Source organism: Elephas maximus, chromosome 20 (genome assembly GCF_024166365.1).
Source record: "Elephas maximus indicus isolate mEleMax1 chromosome 20, mEleMax1 primary haplotype, whole genome shotgun sequence".
Lineage (NCBI taxonomy): Eukaryota > Metazoa > Chordata > Mammalia > Proboscidea > Elephantidae > Elephas > Elephas maximus.
Window position 1 is genome coordinate 52,660,778 of NC_064838.1, and position 18,632 is coordinate 52,679,409.

The following is an 18,632-nucleotide window of genomic DNA, read 5'->3' on the forward strand; positions in this document are numbered from 1 at the left end:
CTCTCCCACCTTGGCAGAGGACTGTGGGGTTTTTCTATAGAGAGGGTTTCTGGATGGGCTCACTCTAGGTACAGTTGAGGGGAGTAGTACTGAACTCAGATTATGAGGATTAAGTGCAATTTAGTGCTGTTGGCATCCAGTGGTCCCCAGGCATTTGGAGAAAGCATCTAACATGCAAGAGACCAAAACAACCAAATAAAGGGAACCTTAGAGGAAACTGAGGCTCTGCAGGGAGCAAGAAACTTAGAAAAAAAACACCTGTCAGTAATGTCCTCAGAGGATTCAGAGGAGAGAAACAGTGTCTATTAAACAAGACCTGGATGCTGTAGGGGAACTCAGAGAATAACAAATAACTCTTGGGTATTAAAAATTGGATACCAGAAATGAAAAACTTAAAGAAAGCTGAAGAAATACCCCAGAAAGTAGAGACAGAAGTAGAAGAGAAAAGGTAAGAAAATTAGATAACCAGTCCGGGATTCTAACATCCAGATAATAGGAGTTCAGAAAATAGGAACAGAGAAACAGAGAAGTGGTAATTTGAACTAGGAGTCAGGCTGCCACCTGTTTTTAAAATAACATTTCATCAAAATAGGGCCATACCTATTTCCATATTGTCTGTGGCTGCTTTTGCACTGCAACAGCTCAGTTGTGACAGAGACTCTGTGGGCCACAAAGCCTAAAATATTTGCCATCTGGCCCATTATAGCAAACGTTTTCAGACCTTTGATCAAAATAATTCAGAGATGAGCTTCTAGAGTAAAAGGGCCCACTGAATTCCCAGCTTATTTCATGAAAAGTGACACGTACACACGTGCACACCAAGGCACGTCATCATGAACTTTGAGAATGATGGGGCAGAAATTCTAAAAGCCTCTAAAGAGAAAAGTAAAGTTTTCTGAAAAGAGACAATCAGAATATCGTTAGACTTTTCAATACTGACAGCTAAAAGATGGTGAAGCTATTTCTTTAAAAATAGTAAGGGAAAAGAATTTCTAACCTAGAATTTTATACCCAGCAAATCTATCAATTAAAGTGTGAAAGGAGACTAAAGATAGTACATGGAAAACTGTTCCACCCAGACTGTGGCCCCTGGACACCCTGCTAACTCAGAACTGAAGCCACTCCCAAAGCCCTTTCTGCCAAAGATTAAACAGGCCTATAAAATACATAGTAACACGCATGAGGAACGTGCTCCTTGGTTCAGTCAAGTATTTGAGACCACATGGGCAATACCTGCCCAAAAGCAAAGCTGAGAAGGGAGGAAGGGACAGGAGAACTGTATGAATGGACACTGAGAACCCGGGGTGGAAAGGGAAAGGGGGAGGGTGCTGACATATTGTGGGGATTGCAATCATGTCACAGAACAATTTGGATATAAAATTTTTGAATGACAAATTTATGCTGTAAACTTTTGTTGAAAACACAATTAAAAAAAAAAACTCAGTGACAAAAACAAAAAGTTTATCGATGTCAAGGAAAACAAAAATTAGACCACGTAATTGGGAGTGTGTAGCAAGGTGTATATGGGTTTTTGTGTGAGAGACTGAGTTGATTTGTAAACTTTCACTTAAAGCACAAAAAAATTATTTAAAAAAAAATTAGACCAGAAAGGAAAAGTATGGGACAAGGTTTAACTGAATAGCAATTTAAATACTCAAAAATATGTGAACCCTGCAGAGGGATCTAACTAAAGTCCTGGGATGGGGCTGCAGGCAGGAAGGGTGTACGTGTAGTGGGGACAGGGGAAGGAGAGAGGGTGGGGTCGTCGTCAACCAGGGAAATCAGAAAATATCTGAGACTAAATGTCAAGACGTAGCAATAAAGCGTGCCAGAAGGATCAGTTAGAAGAGTTGCAGAGTGGTTGCCTGTGGGGCTTGGAGAATGGGAAGGGGTGGATGAGGACTAGGTACCACTGTTCTTTAAGAAAGACCTTGTAGAACTATTTGACTCTAAAATATGTGCCTGTGTCACTTTGACAAAAATTAAAATTCTACAAATTCTACTATTTCCCTAGTAAAAGGGTGTTCAGGGGAAAGTCATACTTGAAAACTCTTTGTTGTAGAGAAATTAACTTATTTTTTCTTTCGTAAAATAGCCAAGTTGAACAAGTGAACAAGTTCAAGAGAAGAGTAAACCCACTTGAGATAGTGTTCAGACGCTTAGAGGGCTTGGGCTTTCCCCAGATCTGGTAAGATTTCCTGACTACCTGGTTTCCGTGCGATCTTATATGTCTAATTCAGATCTCTTCTCCATGACAGATAGGACCTTTGTTTTCTTGGCCTGCTTTTGATTTTAATTGATGGCAGGGAAAATAGGCACAGTGCTCTGAACTGGGCTCTTACTTTACAGGATTTCCGTGTGAGGCCTTGGGCTCTCCATGCCTTCTCTCTGCTCTCATTCCTTCATTTCTCCTTTTCCTTCCTACGCAAGAACAGCAACGAAGGAGGAAAACCCCAGTTAGCTTGTGTGGTTCGTTAATTTGTCTGTTTAATGTCCTGCCATTTATGCTGTCATTCTCTTGGGATTTGGGGCTTAGGAATTTAAGTTTTGAAAATAGTTAATGTATTTTCATAGCTTCCTTGTATTGTGCTCATTGTTAACATTTTAATCCATCCTAGCAATGTGATGTCTGCTTTGATTTCATTCAGGAATAAAACTCAACTTTGACACCCCTTCTTTCTACTTAACCTGATTTGTTTTCTTTACTGCTAGGTTGTGTGCGGGTGCTCAGATCATGTTGAGACATCAGTGAAAGACAATATAGCAATGTTCTGCCGAGTTGCACCTGAAGAAGTAAGTACCAATTCAATCTCCATGTAAATCTTTTTTGGTTCTCATTGTCCTAGAGTCACCTAACCAGTTGTTTTGTAGTTTGAGTCAGTAGACAGTTCCTAGAAGAACTGATACCCCTGGGCTCTATGACTCATCGTTTTCTCATCTCTCCTGGTTCCCCAGTCCTACCTTTATCTGTCCTGCCTCCTTTCTCCCTGCTGCTTGTACTTTATGCTTCCGCCATGATGAATGTCTTTCGGGTCCCTTAACGCCCCACACTCTTTCTAGTGCTGGGCTTTTGCGCTTGCTAATTTCTGTGAGAAATCAGTGCTCTCTCTCCCTGTTGGTGTAACAATTTCTTCTTCATTGTCATCCTTCAGGGCCTAAATAGGACATGGTATTTTCAGCAAAGCTTTACTCGCCAAACCTCCTCAACCTCAAACATCACGCACAGTTAAGCACTTCCTTCTCGAGGCTACCTGTGTGTCTCATACCTGCTGGTAGTGAGCTTGTCGTACCAATACGAGTACCAGTCAAGTTGATTCCAACTCATGGCAACCCATGCGTGTCAGTGTAGAACTGTGCTCCACAGCGTTTTCACTGGCATATTTTTCAGGAGTAGATCACTGGGCCATTCTTCCAAGGCACCTCTCTGTGGACTCAAACTGTCACCTTTTTCATTAATAGCTGAACACTTAACCATTTGTTCCACCCAGAGATCAAGCTTATCATACAGCCCCCGGATGTCTGTGTGTGTCTGTGCGTGCCTCCCCTAGTAGACTGTGAGCTTCTTCAGGGCAAAGACCCGCTCGTCAACCTTGTGTACCCGGTGCCAGTTGTGGAGGGCGTTGTAGGCTGTCAGACGTGTGTTAGTCTTTCCATTAGCTGTGCTCATGGAGGGAACCTGTGGTTCAGGAAATCCAAAATGTTGGGACCTGTGATAGATCCAGGCAGGGTGGGTACTATGGAAATTCTAGGGGGTGATAAGTTGAGATGGTGGCGTTAGTCAGATTTAATAAGAGAGTGAAAGGAAAGTTACGGTCAAGGAATCTTGAGACGAAGTTTTTGGATACTTGAATTACACTGTTAAATGTCCTATGTGGTCGTTCGTTAGTTTGTTAGTGCTGCTACGACAGAAACGCATGGATGGGTGGCTTTAATGCATAGAAATTTATGCTCTCACAACTTAGGAGGCTAGAAGTCTGACTTCAGGGTGCTGGCTCTAGGTATAGGCTCTGTCTGCTCTGAGGGGAAATCCTCGTCTCCTTCAGCCTTTCTTCCTCGGTTCCTTGGTGGTCTCCACATGGCATCGGTCCTTCTGCATTAGCGCTTGTGTGCTTCTGGGCCTGATCTGCTCTTTTGTACCTCAGAAAGGGATGGGCTTGAGATACACCCTGCACTGATGCGGCCTGGTTACCGTAAAGAAATCCCTATTCCCAAATGGGATTACATGCATGGCATATGAGTATTTTCCACATGTAATTTTGGGGGACACGGTTCATTCTGTAACAGGTGGGTCTCAACTTCGGTGCACAGCGGAATCACTCGGGGAGCTTTAACACATGCTGGTGTTGCCTCCTCCCAGGATCCTGAGTGAAGCGGCCTGGGGTGCTGGGCTGCCTCCCCCCCAGGATTTTGAGTGAAGGACCTGGGGTGCAGGGCTGCCTCCTCCCAGGATCCTGAGTGAAGTGGCCTGGGGTGTGGCGCTGCCTCCCCGCCCAGGATTCTGAGTGAAGGACCTGGAGTGCAGGGCTGCCTCCCCGCCAGGATTCTGAGTGAAGTGGCCTGGGGTGCAGGGCTGTCTCCACCCAGGATTCTGAGTGAAGCGGCCTGGGGTGCAGGACTGCCTCCCCCCAGGATTCTGAGTGAAGTGGCCTGGGGTGTGGGGCTGCCTCCCCGCAGGATTCTGAGTGAAGCAGCCTGGCGGACAGGGTGGGCTTCTGGATTTTTAGAAGCTCCCCAAGGGATCTAATGAGCAGCTGGGTCTGAGAACCACTAGTCCTCTGTTAATGCATTCTTGGGACGGATCCTGTTTGGGTATGGTTTTTTTTTTTTTTTACTTTTGTGGTTTGGTTTGTGAGTTTTTAGAAAGGTTTTTTTTTTTTTTAATCCTTATTCATAATAGAGTAACCACTAATTTTCTACTCTATCCTTTTTTAATTGATTTCATTTACATTTTTCAAGAAATTGGTCTCTTTTTTCTTTTCAAATTGACAACAGATGTTTTGCAGAAGACATACAGCCAGTAGGAGGCTAACCTTTTTTTCTTTTTTTAAATAGGTCACCTGTGTCCAGGATGTCTCATCCACCTACCGAATCCCCTTGTTATTAGAAGAGCAAGGGGTTGTAGATTATTTTCTTAGACGACTCAATCTCCTTATTGAGAGGCAGCCAACAAAAATGCTGAGGAAGTGGAAGGTGATGGCTGACAGGTATGCCTCAGTGAGGAGCTGGGGGATGAGCCTCATTTCTCTTGTTTGTAAGGCCTCAGGGAATTCAGCTCTCGCTGCTGCACTTTAGCGTTTCTGCCGTCAACGAGTGTTGGAAAAGGTTTTAATGGGCAGAGATGTCACGGTTGTTAAGAAGGCCTCTTAGCTGTCAGGAACTTGCTTCCTGGATAAGGGAGTCCTGATAGTGCTGAGGCCGGGTCCCAGGTCTCAGACAGCAAGTCCAGATTACTTTCTGTGACACTTGTCTCTCATCAGCTAGAAAATCAATTCAAACAGGCATCCCAGTGCAGTGGGCTGGCGCACAGCCCTGAAGCCCCCAGACTAGGCTCTGTTTTCTGGGCTGACTGTGGCTGGAGCACTCTGTGTTTGGGAACATGCTGCTCACCCACACCAGAAGGGATCAGCAAGGGTGGAGTCATCTCTTACTAAAAAAAAAAAAATAGTTACCGTTGAGTCGTTTCCAACTCATGGTGGTTCCATGTGTGTCAGGGTAGAACTGTGTTCCATAGGATTTTCCATGGGTGATTTTTTATTTTGTTCAGAAATTGATTGCCAGGCCTTTCTTCTGGGTGGATTTGAACCACCTGCCTTTCAGTTAGCAGCGAGTGTGTTCAACATTTGCACCCCCAGTGACGCCCTTCTTTTATTATTGCTGCCAAAACTCATTACCTCAAGGACTGTCCCAATCCACTTTCCTCTTCTTAAAGCTCTGTGATGTCTCACATTGCCTAATCATCCACGCCCATCACAGGGTATTTCAGAGCAGTGGGTGTGCCTGGTTTTAGCATTTGGGGAAGAAGCACTCCTTCCATTGCTCTAACCGTTCCTGTTCAGTCTTTGTCCATTTACAGGTGTGTCTTTGTGTAGCTACAAAAATGGCACAGTTTTGTAATCTTCATAAAACATTTCAACCGTTTTCATCTGTTACTATTTATACTGTATGATTTTTTTAAATTGTACTTTAGATGAAGGCTTACAGAGCAGACTAGTCTCTCATTAAACAATACATAAGTTGTTTGGTGACATTGTTTGCCAACCCCATGACATGTCAACACTTTCCCCTTCTCGTCCTTGAGTTACCCATTACTGGCTTTGCTGTCTCTTCCTGCCTTCTTGTCCTTGCCCCTGGGCTGGTGTGCCCATTTAGACTCGTTTTGTTTTAAGGGCCTCTCTAATCTTTGGCTGAAGGGTGAACCTCAGGAGTGACTTCAGTACTAAGCTAGAAGGGTGTCCTGGGGCCATACTCTCAAGGTTTCCCCAGTCTCTGTCAGACTGGTAAGTCTGGTCTTTTTTTTGTGAGTGAGAGTTTTATTCTACATTTTTCTCCAGCTCTGTCTGGGACCCTCTATTGTGGCCCCGTCTGAGCAGTTGGTGGTGGTAGCCAGGCACCGTCTAGCTGTGCTGGACTTAGTCTGGTGGAGGCTTTGGTAGTTGTGGTCCATTAGGCCTTTGGACTAATCTTTCCCTTGTGTTTTTGCTTTTTTTATTTATCCCTTGCTCCCGACAGGGTGAGACCAGTGGAGTATCTTAGATAGTCGCTCACAAGCTTTTAAGACCCTAGCTGCTACTCACCAAAGTAGAGTATAGAACATTTTCCTTATACACTATGTTATGCCAGTTGAGCTAGATATTCACCGAGACCATGGTCCCCAGAGCCCTCAACCCAGTAATTTGGTCCCTCGGGGAGTTTGAATGTGTCTATGGAGCTTCCATGACCATGACCTTGCCTTGGGCAAGTAGTGCTGGCTTCCCCAGTATTGTATACTCTCTTACCCTTCCGCAAAGTTACCACTTATCTATTGTCTATTAAAGTGTTTTACCCCTCCACCCCTTCCCTCCCCTGCCTCGTAACCATCAAAGAGTCTTTCTTTTTGTGTGCGAACCTTTTTGTGAACATCTATAGTAGTGGTCTCATACAATATTCGTCCTTTTGTGATTGACTTATTTCACTCAGCATAATGCCATCCAGATTCACCCACACTGTGAGATGCTTTGCAGATTTGTCATTGTTGTATAGTATTCCAATGTATGTTTATCCATTCATCTATTGATGGGCACTTAGGTTGTTTCCATCTTTTCACTATTGTGAACAATGTTGCGATGAACATAGTTGTGCATATGTCTATTCCTGTGATGGCTGTTATTTCTCTAGGATATATTCCTGGGGTGGGATTGCTGGATCATATGGTATTTCTGTTTCTAGCTTTTTAAGGAAGTGCCATATCAGTTTCCCAAATGATTGTACCATTTTGCATTCCCACCAGCAGTGCGTAAGAGTTCCAGTCTTCTCGCAGCCTCTCCAACATTTGTTGTTTTTTTTTTTGTGTGTGTGCCAGTAATGTCGGGGTGAGATAGTATCTCATTGTGGCTGTAATTTGCATTTCTCTAATGGCTAGTGATCATGAGCATTTCCTCCTGTATCTGTTAGTCGTTTGAATGTCTTCTTTGGTGAAATATCTGTTTATATTGAAACAGGCTGCTCAGCCATATCTTGAACAGTACCTGAGCCAATTTTTTTTTCCTTCTTCTTTCTCTCCTTTCCCTCCCCTAGCCCATCCCTGCCTCCAAGTAAGATCCTGATGTTAGCTCCCCAAATGGTTAAGTGTTAACCAATGTTTCCTCTAAGACTGTGGAAAACAAGTGATATTGATCTAAGCCCGTCAAATAAGAGGAAGGGTGGTGCCAGCTACCCCCTGAGCTGATGGGATAATGGCAGGACAAGATCAACATGTTTGAGATACAACCACCAAAACTAAACAGAAGAAAGAGAGCACACATTCCACAAGTCCCTAAAACTTATGGCCCCTTTTCCCTTAAAAATCCGAACCCATCGGTAGTCTGGTGAGGTGGACGACTTTAGGAGATCATTCCCCTCTGTCTCCGCATACCGGTATATCTAATAAAGCTCTTGCTACCCACCTCACCCCGTCTCAAGAATTGGCTATTTGTGGCAGGCGACTCTAACTCGCAAAACTGCGGTAACAATATCCTTTACTCATTTTTTAATTGGAATTATTTGTCTTTTTGTTGTAGAGGTGTTGGATTTTCCTGTAGATTTTAGAGATTAGGCCTTTGTTGGATTTGACATAACCAAAATTTTTTTCCCAGTCTGTAGGCTCTCTTTTTACTTTTCTGGTGAAGTCTTTTGATGAGCGTAAGTTAATTTTTAGAAGTTACCTAGCTTGTCTCCTGCTGTTTGTGTACTGTTAGTTATGGTTTGTATCCTGCTAATGCTATGTGTTAGGGCCTCTAGCAGTGATCTATTCTTCTGTGACCTTTATAGTTTTGGGTTTATATTTAAGTCTTTGATCCACTTTGAACTAGTTTTTGTGTATCATGTGAGGTATGGGTCCCATTTCTTTTTTTTTGCAGATGGACATCCAATTTTGCCAGCACCGTTTGTTAAAAAGACTGTCTTTCCTCCATTTGATAGACTTTGGGCCTTCGTCGAAGATCAGGTGACCACAGGTGGATGGATTTACATCTGGGTTCTCAGTTTGTTCCCTTGGTCAATGTGTCATCATACTGGTACCAGGCTGTTTTGACTATCGTAGCTGTATAGTAGGTTCTGAGGTCAAGTAGTGCGAGTCTTCCTTCTTTATTCTTCTTCTTCAGAAGTGCTTTATTTTTCCAGTGCCTTTTTCTTCTCCATATAAAGTTAATGATTAGTTTTTCCATCTCTTTAAAGTATGCTGTTGGTATTTGGACCAGGATTGCATTCGGCTGAATTGACATTTTCACAATATTGAGCCTGCCTATCCCTGAGCATGATATGTTTTTCCATTCATGTAGGTCTCTTTTGGTTTCTTGCAGTAGTGTTTTGTAGTTTTCTTTGTATAGGTCTTTCACATCCCTGTTTAGATTTATTCCTAAATATTTTATTTTTTTAGGAGCTATCATAAATGGTATTGATTTCCTGATTTCCTTTTTGTAGTTCTCTTTATTGGTGTATAGGAATTCAACTGATTTCTGTATGTTTATCTTGTATCCTGCTCCTCTGCTGAATCTTTCTATTAGTGCCAGTAGTTTTCTCGTGGAGTCTTTTGGGTTTTCTGGGTATAGTATCATATCATCTGCAAATAGGGACCAGTTTGGATGCCCTTTATTTCTTTTTCTTGCCTTATTGCTCTAGCTAGGACTTCCAGCACAAGGTTAAATAGGAGTGGTGATAAACGGTATCCTTGTCTCAATTCCTGTTCTCAAAGAGAGTGATTTCAGCCTCTCTACATTAAGAATGATGTTGGCTGTTGGTTTTGTGTAGATGCCCTTTATTATATTGAAGGGTGTCCCTTCTATACCTATTTTATTGAGAATTTTTATCAGGAATGGGTGTTGGACTTTGTCGAATGCCTTTTTTGCATTGATTAAGATGATCATGTGATTCTTCCTTTTATATATGTGATAGATTATGTTGATTGATTTTCTAATGTTGAACCATCCTTGTGTACCTTGTATAAATCCCACTTGGTTGAGGTGTATTAATTTTTAAATATGATGCTGAATTCTATTGGCTAGAATTTTGTTGAGAATTTTTGCATCTATATTCATGAAAAATATTGGTCTGAAATTTTCTTTTCTTGTGGTGTCTTTGCCTGGTTTTGGTATCAGGGTTATGCCGGCTTCGTAGAATGCGTTCAGAAGTATAATTATAATTTTTAATGAGTATAGAACATTCTATTATGTGACTGCCACATAATTTATTTAACTATTCCCTTCTTTCATAGGCACTTAGGTTGTTGACAGTTTTTCAGATTTTATTTTCTGTTAATTTTTCTTCATATTGTACCTTTTTCTGTAAAGAATTTGAGATGACTTACTGTCAGATGTTTTGGTACTGTAAACATTTATTTATATAGTTGTTATTCTTTCCTTCCCGCCGGACTGTTTCATACCATTTGGATAAATTCATACATGTAGAATCCCTGAACTGAAAGACATACTGGTTCCTATGGCTCTTAATATATGGTACTCAATTTCTTTTTAAAAATAACTGGTCAGTGTAACGGAAACCCTGGTGGTGCAGTGATTAAGTACTATGACTGCTAACCAAAAAAAAGGCCGACAGTTTGAATCCACCAGGCGCTCCTTGCAAACTCTGTTTGCAGTTCTACTCTGTCCTGTAGGGTCGCTATAATTTGGAATCGACTTGACGGCAGTGGGTTTGGTTATTGGTTTTTTTGGTTAGGGTAACAGTTTCTGTCTACACATGTCAACATTTAGGTGTCATTATTTTTTGAGATTTTTGGTTGGTTTAAGGATTATAAGATATATTTTCTTTTAATGTGGATTTCTTTTGATTTACTAGCTGGATTAAATAATTTTCTTTATATTGGTTTACTAATCACATGACCTCTTGTGAATTGTCTATTATGTCTATTAATTTTTTTACCCTTTGAGATTTTAATTTTTTATAACCAATTTGTATGAGGTTTTGAAATAGCCTCTTGATAACAGCTTCTGAAATCTACTTTATTTAAAAAGCCTGCCACGTTGATTTGAAAATTGTCTTCTGTTTACTGGTCTGTGCATAGAACTCAGTTAATATCTGCTCCTATTCTTCCCAACATGTCTTTTTTCTCTTTAAAAAGCAAGTGTGATCTCACGAGGTTATGTACAGTCTAGGTAAATGAGTGTTTGTTGACCTCTGTTTGGTAGGATATGACTACTTACTGGAGACCTGCTCTATTGCCCTCGTGGGCAGATACACCAAGCTCTTCGACTCATACGCCTCTGTCACTAAAGCTCTGGAGCACTCTGCACTGGCCATCAACCACAAATTGGAACTCAAGGTAAGGAGGGATGGCGTGAGTATAGCCGATGGGTGAACAGGGAGGCAGATGCTGCGTGCATATCTGCTTCATACTTTTGGAGCTCAGAATTTTTCCTTTGGGATGAAAAGATTTGTGGTTTGCTCCTGGGTTTGAAAGAGCAGTGGGGAGTTTTCAGGAAAGAATGAAGGGGAGATGTGGTCAGAGTAGACACTGAGAGTGAATGCTTGGATCTGAATATCAGGGACCAAGTGACATTGCCCGTGGAAATGGGCCAGAGGCATGTTGTACAGTTGAAGGCACTGGCTAGAAACCACTTTAGATGCCTCATGACTCTGAGGCCATGCCTTTGAAGCACTGAGTCTTTTGACTTCCTTTCTTAACCTGTGCTGGTACCCTTTTCCTCATCTGTAAGGTGGGGGTAATAATACCCATCTCATAAACTGGTGCCTAGAACATGGGCAATAGTCGGTCAGTAGTAGTTAATAGTACTTATGTTCTGTCTATAAAGTGGTAGGCAGCAGCCGAGCTGTGGAATGTGAGGGCAGTGGCCCTGCCTGCCTCTACATGAGGCAGTAGAGGGTCGAGGTTCAGAGCGTGGGCCCTGGAGCCAGGTGGCCCAAATTCTGGCTCTACCACTTGAGATGTGTGACCCTGGCAGGTTACTTCAGCCTCTTTGTACCTCATCTTCCTCATCTTTAAAAAGAAATAGTGATAATACCTTCCATCTGTGGATGACTAGGGTGTGTGTATACAATTGACAAAAGTCATAGAAGTGTCCACTTAAAATTCTTACATTTTATTGTATGTAAAATTATACTTCAGTAAAGTTGGAAAAAATTAAAGTCTAGGTGGAAGATGAAGTGCAGAGAGTGCCCCTTGGATAGAGAACACTTGAGAGCCTATTCCAGTGACTTAGCAGAGACAGGATCCTAAGCAGACTCAAGTGTGCGCAGATGGAGAGCTGGGCTTGGGAGCTGGGTGATGTTGAAGGAAACTCTTGTATTTTAAAATATAAGAAAGATTTTCAGATTTATCTCAAAGTTATAATTAAATTAAAACTTTGAAATTATTTTTTTAAAACTAAGAAAGATGGAGTAGTGATAATATTGTGTTCAAATTATGAAAGAACGTGGCTCTGGAGTCATGAGCTGGCTTCTCCCTCCCCTGTCTGAACAACCCCCAGTACATAGATTCTACAGACCTGGAACCGAGCACCTTACAAGAACATCCCATCCGGTACCATGAAGCGTGGCAGAAGCTCTGCGGTGCTCAGTAAGTCGTGTTCTCTACCTCTGGCTTCCTGGGTTTTATTTTTTTAAAGTACAAAGTACTATGCTTTTGTGTCCTAGTAGTAAGTCATCTACTTGTTTAAATTTTTTTAACTACTGAAAGGACTATATATTATATGATTTAAGCCTTAGAAAAATACAATTTACCAATATAGTTGAGCCTGAAGAAAACTTGTCCTCATTGTATTGGTCTACTTTGCTACATGTGTTCATTGATGAGACTTATTTAAAGATTTTTATCTACAATATTCGATGAGTGCCCATCAGTAGACTCTAAAAAATATATTGCTTTTGGCAGCTATTACTTATAATAGTGAAAAGCTAGGAATAATTTCTATTTTCCTAAGCAGTTGAATGTTATGGAGGCACTGCAGCTATTTTTTTTTTTTTTAACTTTTGTTGAGCTTCAAGTGAACGTTTACAAATCAAGTCAGTCTGTCACGTATAAGTTTACATACATCTTACTCCGTACTCCCACTTGCTCTCCCCCTATTGAGTCAGCCCTTCCAGTCTCTCCTTTCGTGACAATTTTGCCAGCTTCCCACTCTCTCTATCCTCCCATCCCCACTCCAGACATGAGATGCCAACACAATCTCAAGTGTCCACCTGATATAATTAGCTCACTCTTCATCAGCATCTCTCTCCCACCCACCGTCCAGTTCCTTTCATGTCTGATGACTTGTCTTCGGGGATGGTTCCCGTCCTGTGCCAACAGAAGGTCTGGGGGCCCTGGCCGCCAGGATTTCTCTAGTCTCAGTCAGACCATTAAGTATGGTCTTTTTATGAGAATTTGGGGTCTGCATCCCACTGATCTCCTGCTCCCTCAGGGGTTCTCTGTTGTGCTCCCTGTCAGGGCAGTCATCGATTGTGGCCGGGCACCATCTAGTTCTTCTGGTCTCAGGATGATGTAGGTCTCTAGTTCATGTGGCCCTTTCTGTCTCTTGGGCTCTTAGTTGTCGTGTGACCTTGGTGTTCTTCATTCTCCTTTGCTCCAGGTGGGTTGAGACCAATTGATGCATCTTAGATGGCTGCTGGTTAGCATTTAAGACCCCAGACGCCACATTTCAAAGTGGGATGCAGAATGTTTTCATAATAGAATTATTTTGCTAATTGACTTAGAAGTCCCCTTAAACCATGGTCCTCAAACCCCTACCCTTGCTCTGCTGACCTTTGAAGCATTCATTTTATCCCGGAAACTTCTTTGCTTTTGGTCCAGTCCAATTGGGCTGACCTTCCATGTATTGAGTGTTGTCTTTCCCTTCACCTAAAGCAGTTCTTATCTACTAATTAATCAATAAAAAACCCTCTCCCTCCCTCCCTCCCTCCCCTCCTCGTAACCACAAAAGTGTGTGTTCTTCTCAGTTTTTACTATTTCTCAAGATCTTATAATAGTGGTCTTATACAATATTTGTCCTTTTGCCTCTGACTGATTTCGCTCAGCATAATGCCTTCCAGGTTCCTCCATGTTATGAAATGTTTCACAGGTTCGTCACTGTTCTTTATCGATGCGTAGTATTCCATTGTGTGAATATACCACAATTTATTTACCCATTCATCCGTTGATGGACACCTTGGTTCCTTCCAGCTTTTTGCTGTTGTAAACAGAGCTGCAATAATCCTGGGTGCGCATATATCTGTTTGTATGAAGGCTCTTGTTTCTCTAGGGTATATTCCGAGGAGTGGGATTTCTGGGTTGTATGGTAGTTCTATTTCTAACTGTTTAAGGTAACGCCAGATAGATTTCCAAAGTGGTTGTACCATTTTACATTCCCACCAGCAGTGTATAAGAGTTCCAATCTCTACGCAGCCTCTCCAACATTTATTATTTTGTGTTTTTTGGATTAATGCCAGCCTTGTTGGAGTGAGATGGAATCTCATTGTAGTTTTAATTTGCATTTCTCTAATGGCTAATGATCGAGAGCATTTTCTCATGTATCTGTTAGCTGCCTGAATATCTTCTTTAGTGAAGTGTGTGTTCATATCCTTTGCCCACTTCTTGATTGGGTTGTTTGTCTTTTTGTGGTTGAGTTTTGACAGAATCATGTAGATTTTAGAGATCAGGCGCTGGTCGGAGATGTCATAGCTGAAAATTCTTTCTCAGTCTGTAGGTGGTCTTTTTACTCTTTTGGTGAAGTCTTTAGATGAGCATAGGTGTTTGATTTTTAGAAGCTCCCAGTTATCTGGTTTCTCTTCGTCATTTTTGGTAATGTTTTGTATTCTGTTTATGCCTTGTATTAGGGCTCCTAACGTTGTCCGTATTTTTTCTTCCATGATCTTTATCATTTTAGTCTTTATGTTTAGGTCTTTGATCCACTTGGAGTTAGTTTTTGTGCATGGTGTGAGGTATGGGTCCTGTTTCATTTTTTTGCAAATGGATATCCAATTATGCCAGCACCATTTGTTAAAAAGACTATCTTTTCCCCAATTAACTGACACTGGTCCTTTGTCAAATATCAGCTGCTCATACGTGGATGGATTTATATCTGGGTTCTCAATTCTGCTCCATTGGTCTATGTGCCTGTTGTTGTACCAATACCAGGCTGTTTTGACTACTGTGGCTGTATAATAGCTTCAGAAATCAGGTGGAGTGAGGCCTCCCACTTTCTTCTTCTTTTTCAGTAATGCTTTGCTTATCCGAGGCTTCTTTCCCTTCCATATGAAATTGGTGATTTGTTTCTCTATCACCTTAAAAAATGACATTGGAATTTGGATCGGAAGTGCGTTATATGTATAGATGGCTTTTGGTAGAATAGACATTTTTACTATGTTAAGTCTTCCTATCCATGAGCAAGGTATGTTTTTCCACTTAAGTATGACCTTTTGAATTTCTTGTAGTAGAGCTTTGTAGTTTTCTTCATATAGGTCTTTTACATCCTTGGTAAGATTTATTCCTAAGTACTTTATCTTCTTGGGGGCTACTGTGAATGGTATTGATTTGGTTATTTCCTCTTCGATGTTCTTTTTGTTGATGTAGAGGAATCCAAGTGATTTTTGTATGTTTATTTTATAACCTGAGACTCTGCCAAACTCTTCTATTAGTTTCAGTAGTTTTCTGGAGGATTCCTTAGGGTTTTCTGTGTATCAGATCATGTCATCTGCAAATAGTGATAACTTTACTTCTTCCTTGCCAATCCGGATACGTTTTATTTCTTTGTCTAGCCTAATTGCCCTAGCTGGGACTTCTAGCACGATGTTGATTAAGAGCGGTGATAAAGGGCATCCTTGTCTGGTTCCCGTTCTCAAGGGAAATGCTTTCAGGTTCTCTCCATTTAGAATGATGTTGGTTGTTGGCTTTGCATAAATACCCTTTATTATGTTGAGGAATTTTCCTTCAATTCCTATTTTGGTGAGAGTTTTTATCATAAAAGGGTGTTGGACTTTGTCAAATGCCTTTTCTGCATCAATTGATAAGATCATGTGGTTTTTGTCTTTTGTTTTATTTATGTGATGGATTACATTAATGGTTTTTCTGATATTAAACCAGCCTTGCATACCTGGTATAAATCCCACTTGATCGTGGTGAATTATTTTTTTGATATGTTGTTGAATTCTATTGGCTAGAATTTTGTTGAGGATTTTTGCATCTATGTTCATGAGGGATATAGGTCTGTAATTTTCTTTTTTTGTAATGTCTTTACCTGGTTTTGGTATCAGGGAGATGGTGGCTTCATAGAATGAGCTGGGTAGTATTCCGTCATTTTCTTTGCTTTGAAATACCTTTAGTAGTAGTGGTGTTAACTCTTCTCTGAAAGTTTGGTAGAACTCTGCAGTGAAGCCGTCCGGGCCAGGGCTTTTTTTTGTTGGGAGTTTTTTGATTACTGTTTCAATCTCTTTTTTTGTTATGGGTCTATTTAGTTGTTCTCCTTCTGAATGTGTTAGTTTAGGTAGGTAGTGTTTTTCCAGGAATTCATCCATTTCTTCTAGGTTTGCAAATTTGTTAGAGTACAATTTTTCGTAATAATCTGATATGATTCTTTTAATTTCAGTTGGGTCTGTTGTGATGTGGCCCTTCTCGTTTCTTATTCGGGTTATTTGTTTCCTTTCGTGTATTTCTTTAGTCAGTCTAGCCAATGGTTTATCAATTTTGTTAATTTTTTCAAAGAACCAGCTCTTGGCTTTGTTAATTCTTTCAATTGTTTTTCTGTTCTCTAATTCATTTAGTTCAGCTCTAATTTTTATTATTTGTTTTCTTCTGGTGCCTGATGGATTCTTTTGTTGCTCAGTTTCTATTTGTTCAAGTTGTAGGGACAGTTCTCTGATTTTGGCTCTTCCTTCTTTTTGTATGTGTGCATTTATTGATATAAATTGGCCTCTGAGCACTGCTTTTGCTGTGTCCCAGAGGTTTTGATAGGAAGTATTTTCATTCTCGTTGCGTTCTATGAATTTCCTTATTCCCTCCTTGATGTCTTCTATAACCCAGTCTTTTTTCAGGAGGGTATTGTTCAGTTTCCAAGTATTTGATTTCTTTTCCCTAGTTTTTCTGTTATTGATTTCTAGTTTTATTGCCTTGTGTTCTGAGAAGATGCTTTGTAATATTTCGATGTTTTGGACTCCGCAAAGGTTTGTTTTATGACCTAATATGTGGTCTATTCTAGAGAATGTTCCATGTGTGCTACAAAAAAAAGTATACTTTGCAGCAGTTGGGTGGAGAGTTCTGTATAAGTCAATGAGGTCAAGTTGGTTGATTGTTGTCATTAGGTCTTCCGTGTCTCTATTGAGCTTCTTACTGGATGTCCTGTCCTTCTCCGAAAGTGGTGTATTGAAGTCTCCTACTATAATTGTGGAGGTGTCTATCTCACTTTTCAGTTCTGTTAAAATTTGATTTATGTATCTTGTAGCCCTGTCATTGGGTGCATAAATATTTAATATGGTTATGTCTTCCTGATCAATTGTCCCTTTTATCATTATGTAGTGTCCTTCTTTATCCTTTGTGGTGGATTTAAGTCTAAAGTCTATTTTGTCAGAAATTAATATTGCTACTCCTTTTTTGCTTATTGTTTGCTTGATATATCTTTTTCCATCCTTTGAGTTTTAGTTTGTTTGTGTCTCTAAGTCTAAGGTGTGTCTCTTGTAGGCAGCATATAGATGGATAGTGTTTCTTTATCCTATCCGTGACTCTCTGTCTCTTTATTGGTGCATTTAGTCCATTTACATTCAGTGTAATTATAGATAAATAAGTGTTTAGTGTTGTCATTTTGATGCCTTTTTATGTGTGTTGTTGACAATTTCATTTTTCCACTTACTTTTTTGTGCTGAGACGTTTTTCTTAGTAATTTGTGAGATCCTTATTTTCGTAGTGTTTGACTTTATGTTTGTTGAGTCATTACGTTTTTCTTGGCTTTTATCTTGAGTTATGGAGTTGTTATACCTCTTTGTGGTTACCTTAATATTTACCCCTATTTTTCTAAGTAAAAACCTAACTTGTATTTTTCTATATCGCCTTGTATCACTCTCCATATGGCAGTTCTATGCCACCTGTATTTAGTCCCTCTTTTTGATTATTGTGATCTTTTACATATTGACTTCCGTGATTCCCTATTATGAGTATTTTTTTTTAATTAATCTTAATTTGTTTTTGTGTTTTCCCTATTTGAGTTGATATCAGGATGTTCTGTTTTGTGACCTTGTGTTGTGCTGATATCTGATATTATTGGTTTTCTGACCAAACAATATCCTTTAGCATTTCTTGTAGCTTTGGTTTGGTTTTTGCAAATTCTCTAAACTTGTTTATCTGTAAATATCTTAATTTCGCCTTCATATTTCAGAGAGAGTTTTGCTGGATATATGATCCTTGGCTGGCAGTTCTTCTCCTTCAGTGTTCTGTATATGTCGTCCCATTCCCTTCTTGCCTGCATGGTTTCTACTGCGTAGTCTGAACTTATTCTTATTGATTCTCTCTTGAAGGAAACCTTTCTTTTCTCCCTGGCTGCTTTTAAAATTTTCTCTTTATCTTTGGTTTTGGCGTGTTTGATGATAATATGTCTTGGTGTTTTTCTTTTTGGATCAATCTTAAATGGGGTTCGATGAGCATCTTGGATAGCTATCCTTTCGTCTTTCATGATGTCAGGGAAGTTTTCTGTCAGGAGTTCTTCAACTATTTTCTCTGTGTTTTCTGTCCTCCCTCCCTGTTCTGGGACTCCAATCACACACAAGTTATCCTTCTTGATAGAGTCCCACATGATTCTTAGGGTTTCTTCCTTTTTTTTAATTCTTTTATCTGATTTTTTTTCAGCTATGTTGGTGTTGATTCCCTGGTCCTCCAGATGTCCCAGTCTGCATTCTAATTGCTCGAGTCTGCTCCTCTGACTTCCTATTGCGTTGTCTAATTCTGTAATTTTATTGTTGATCTT

General features: G+C 40.5%; 1 pseudogene; it reads left to right on the top strand.

Moving 5' to 3' along the window:
• LOC126063826 (CTP synthase 1-like) overlaps nt 1–18,632 on the top strand; it is a 39,179-nt pseudogene that overhangs the window by 2,841 nt on the left and 17,706 nt on the right.